Raw genomic sequence first — 5,476 nt, 5'->3', positions numbered from 1 at the left:
CTTAAGCCGTGACCCTCTCATAAGGTCAGATCAGTTACCGTTTGTATGATACTATAAGCACCAAGGCCAGAAGTGCCTTGTAATTCGTTAAGCAGAGCAGATTTCATGTGAGTTTTCTGAAAACAAAAATGAAACGCGATAATTAAAAAGAGAGGTTTGGTGAAACAAGAAAATGCAATTTTAATTACAGATGCCCAAGCCATGAGGTCTTTCTGATCCCTAAGACAATCAGGTACATCACTCACATGCACTTTCCCTTTCCGTGATAGAAGGATGCTTTTGTTGTTGGCCTTAAAATAATCTCACATGCTAAATGAGTTCTCTAGGGCTGCTGGTAACTAAGTATCACAAAAGGTGTGGCTCAGAACAATAGAAATTGTCTCCCAGTTCGAGAGGCCAGAAGTCTGAAATTAAAGTGTGTCCGGGCCATCCTCCCTCTGAGGGAACTAAGGAAGGATCTCTTCCAAGCCTCTCCTAGCTTCTGATAGGTCGTTGGCTTATAGTGGCATTACTCCACAATCTTCACACACGGCATGTCCAAATGTGGTGTCTTTTTTTAATAAGGATGCCACCCAACTACTCCAGTATGACCTCACCTTCAATTATATCGACAATGACCCTTTTTTCAAATAAGGTTAAATTCTGAGATACTGGGTGTTAGGTCTTAAACATATGAATTTGCAGGGGACATGACCAAATCCATAACATACCAATACAAGTTACACACATACACACACCCCCCCACCATGTTCCACATTCACTTTGGACCTCTCCAGCTCACCATTGGTCCTTTGTATTGCTGGTCTTCTTTTTTGTCTGTCTCTTATTAATCTCTTCCAGATTCTTAAATCTACTCGCTTCATTTTTCCTGTTACTTTTTTTTTCTAATTCTGTAGTACAATAATTTCTAAGAGCACCTTCTATCTTTCGTTTGGATGTACGAATTCAAACTAGCAAAAGCTGCTGAAGCAGCTTTGTGACCTCCCACCTGAAACTAGTTTAAGTGCTTTATTTGTTCTGCTTCATTCTACAATCCATTTCCTCAGCACTCCTACTAATTAAAACCATAGGGCTGTCTAGGCATACTGCATACAGTGAGTCCCAAAGCACTGATGTATGATGGCAGTGAGACCCAATACTCAATGCTACATGAGGAAGTGGGCTAGTGTAACATCTACCCTTTTACACATAACACTAGTTATCCTCACCTCACCTTTCTTCTCCTGTTTTAGAAATATGACCTTATTTCATATCTTTACTTTCTGCCTTCATCTTTTTATTCAAAAGTTAGTTGCAAAAAAAAAAAGTTAGTTGCATGAGGACTTCCCTATCTAACCATTTTATCTAAAACTTCAACACTCCCACTTCATATTCTGAATTCCATATTGATTTTTTTCCTTAGCATTTATCACTAAAATAATAGATATTTTGCTATTGGTATTCACCCCAATTTAAATTTAAGCTCCCCAAAGGCAGAGATTTTTGTTTGCCTTATTTGCCATTGTATCCCCAGTGCTGGTACAGAGCTGGTACACAGCAAGTGCGCAATAAAAATTTGTTGTATGAATTCTTCTAGAGTTTTTAGCCTAAGAGAATGATGTTAATATTGATGTTAATATTCTTTTTATAAACTCTAGTAAAATTAGATAATAAATATTTTTAGACAATATTAGACAATAAATATATTTTTTTAAGATTTTATTTATTTGACAGAGATCACAACTAGCCAGAGGGGCAGGCAGAGAGAGAGAGGGAAGCAGGCTCCCCGCCAAGCAGATAGCCCGAGGCGGGGCTTCATCCTCGAACCTGAGATCACGACCGAGCTGAAGGAAGAGGCCCAACCCACTGAGCCACTCAGGCGCCCCAGCAATAAATATTTTTAATGACGGTGATGATGACAGCTGCTATCTGTGTCATTTCTATGTTAAACTGTGAGTCTTCTGCTGGGTAGAGACTGGTCTTTGTACCAGTTTATTCACTCAGTCAATAGAGATTGACTGCCTACTATATTAGGCACTATAGTAGGCACTAGTGATAAAAAAAAAAATAAACTACGGCCCCTGATCTCAAAAAGCTTACATATTAGAAAAATTGCTTTGAGGATACCTCTAATCACTGATTACATAAATAGCTAGAAAATATTCTCCAGATGTCACGGTTTTCCAGGAATAAATCTGCTAGTGTCCATGCTCAGGGTTAAGCAATAGTTAGGATTTCATTAGACCTGCTGCAAAATAAAGGATATTCTGGCACAATGCAGAGGTTTTCACATTCTATCTAAAAGATGTATTAGGTATCACAAATGTATTTGTATATCAAGGTTTTTTTGAAACTTGGTTCATGGTTAGGCAGATAGCTGTTGGAGGTAGGGGAAGAAATAAAAGAAAGTGTTTATTAGAAAAGCTCACAATCACTCTATTTTGGCAGGGTTTATAATATAACTTACCTCATTGATGCACATAACTGGCTAAGAATTTAAACTTCATAAAGAGGTTAAAAAATGATTTAAATTCTTTAAAGGAACTGTACTAGGAGTGGCAGAGCAAGAGGAAGTTGGAAGATAAGAGATAGAATGTTCCTTAAAAGAATAATAGGGAACTGATTGCCTCTCCTTCACCACAACGTTCTGAATATCATTTAAGGGAATCTCACTGGAGTAGTTAACTGAACTTTGCAGTGATCAAAAAATGAGTGGGCAGTGAATAGTCTTTTACCTAAACTCTTTATTTTCGAAATACCTCTGTGAGCTTAGGCTAGTCTAGGTTTAAACAACAGAAATGTCTCAACCTCTGGCCTGTTGTAACCCTATCTGTCCCCCACTTAATATGTTAACCATTTTCTAAATATTATGAAATTAAAATTTTCTTTTTTCATAGTCTGCCACCTCAAACTGACTAATATCTACATATTGCAAACAACTATAGCCCTAGATTGTATACATTTTTTAGATGGAGCAAAGCACTACAACATCATCTGTTCTGAGCTCAGCACTATGCTAAGTGCTATAAGAGATAAACTATAGGTATGTATCGTGTGAAACAGAAATAGGGAACAGTCCTTTTTTAAAGTCTTTTCCTATTAGAAAATCTCCTAAGTCTATGAGTGCTAACGTATTAAGAAAAAAGTTAGTCAAAGATGGCTTTATAAGGAGAGGATATGGATGGATAGAATTTTTGTGGAGAGAGGTTGGAAGAAAGACATCTATTACAAGAGAACGAAACAGCATATGCTAAGGCATAGATATATCATATTTGTAAGACCATAAAAAAGGGTGCATATTGGGGCACAGTTAGAAATAAGACTAGAAATTTAGTATGAGGGACAGATCGTGAGGGTTAAAAAAGCCAAGCAAAGGAATTTAAACTTGATAAGGTAAGAAACAGGGAGTCATTGAAACTTTCTGAGAAATGTAATAACATGATGAAAACAGTATAAGGGTAGGAAAAGAAGTAATAGGTTAAAGAAAACAATATTTGTTGACAGCATGTGCCATGCTCCCTAGGAATTAGATACCACAAGTGTAAATAAGACAGTTTTGTCTTGAGGAATGTGCAAACACTTAATGGCTAGGGTGAGGTGTGGACAGATTTGGGGAAAGGGAAAAGGTCATGGAATAAAAGTAAAGAAGAGGGATCAAATCTTATAAGGCCTTGATGGCTGAGATGAGGTATTGGATATTATCCTGATGGTAGCATGGACTTACTGAAGTGTTTGAAAGTTTGAAGTTCAAAAATATCATAGTTAAATTTATATTTTAATAGTTGCAAAGTGGGAAGTGGCTAAGAACGAGGTCAAGACTGGAGGGTGGGAAAATATTGTAATATTCTAGGTGTGAGCTGAACTAAAATAGAAGCAGTGGGGACAAAATAATTGACAGTCTTTTTTTTTTTTTTTTTAAGACTTTACTTATTTATTTGACGGAGAGAGGGATTACAAGTAGGCAGAGCGGCGGGCAGAGGGAGAGGGAGAAGCATGCTGCCCACTGAGCAGAGAACCTGAAGCAGGGCTTGACCCCAGAACCCTGGGATCATGCCCTGAGAGGAAAGCAGATGCTTAAATGACTGAGCCGTCCAGGCATCCCAGTAATGGATAGTCTTGAGAAATACTAAGGAAGTGGTATTGGCTTGGTGACTAATTAGGTATTGTGTAGTTGCTTATTTTAAATAATATAACAGCACTCTGAATGAGGTATTATTATTTCAGCTCTACAGATAAATGAAACATGTTCAGAGAGGTTAAGTAATTCAACTTAGGATCTTAACTAGTAAATAAAAGAAGGAGAAGTAAAATCTAAATCTCTCTGATTCTAGTTCTCACTGTAATGATATGTAGATAAATGTGTTGAGGGAAAATACCTTATATTATGTGTGACTTCGTCATATTAAAAAATAATACTTGTAAAATATCTTTATCTGAAGATTGTCTTTTTCTTTATTGTCTTTAAAATATATTTTTGTTCCTGTGTCTTTGACATTTACAAATATAAAAGACAGAATCTGCATTACTCTAATATTTCATTTGTGAATATTTAACACAGCTACTTTTGATTAGGATATAGGCTCATTTATTCTTGAAATGATAATTAGCCGATTTTAATTTCAATTGGCTTTGACATTCTATTGCATTTAAAGGGGGGGGGTTAGAAGTTTGCTTTGCATCTAGGATTCGAAACCATAATATACAAGGATTTATTATAACTCTATGTTTTTAGACGATTGGATAATTATAGGTAAATTTTGCTTCCTTTCCTTCTCTAAACTTTGAATTTAAGTCAGTTTGTGAGAGTTTGTTAACGAGATACAGGCTTAGAAAAGGATGAGGTCTCAGTTTACAGGCTCCTTACCCAGTCCACTCATCTCATTGGATGTTCCACATTTCACAATAATGAGAAAGTTGTACCAAAGTAAAACAAATGGGTGGCTTCAGAGCACCTAGAGAACTGATTGTTGAATATAATGCCATAGAGGGAAAGTTCAAGACAAGAATGTTGAGTCCCATTCTACCTCTAACAACCTCTGTCTGTGCTAGTTAATTTTGTCTTTTCAGGGAGTTCCCTTTGTCTCTCACTCTCAATTCTTTGTAAGAACTATGAATAATACTTGTCAAGGGGAGAAACCATGAACTGCCTTTCAAATTTAAGGACTTTTTTTTTTTTTTCCATGGTGCTTGGTTCTGAAAGAGACGTTTATCTCTATTACCTAAAATTATCTCACTCTCTACCCCACCTACGCACATACACTCGTGGTCACCCACTTGCTTGAGAAATTCTCCAAGTCTTAAAACATTTCATTCCTCTGACCCTGAACTGGCCTAAGGCAAAAGTGAAAATAATTAACATTAATTCTGATGACCTTGGGATTATTTATGTGTCAAAAACTTTCATGTAGGGGCACCTGGGTGAGCTCAGTTAATTAAGCGTCTGCCTTTGGCTCAGGTCATTATCCCAGAGGTTCTGGGATCAAGTCCCACATCTGGC

Source organism: Lutra lutra, chromosome 2 (genome assembly GCF_902655055.1).
Source record: "Lutra lutra chromosome 2, mLutLut1.2, whole genome shotgun sequence".
Lineage (NCBI taxonomy): Eukaryota > Metazoa > Chordata > Mammalia > Carnivora > Mustelidae > Lutra > Lutra lutra.
This window is presented reverse-complemented; position numbering follows the sequence as displayed.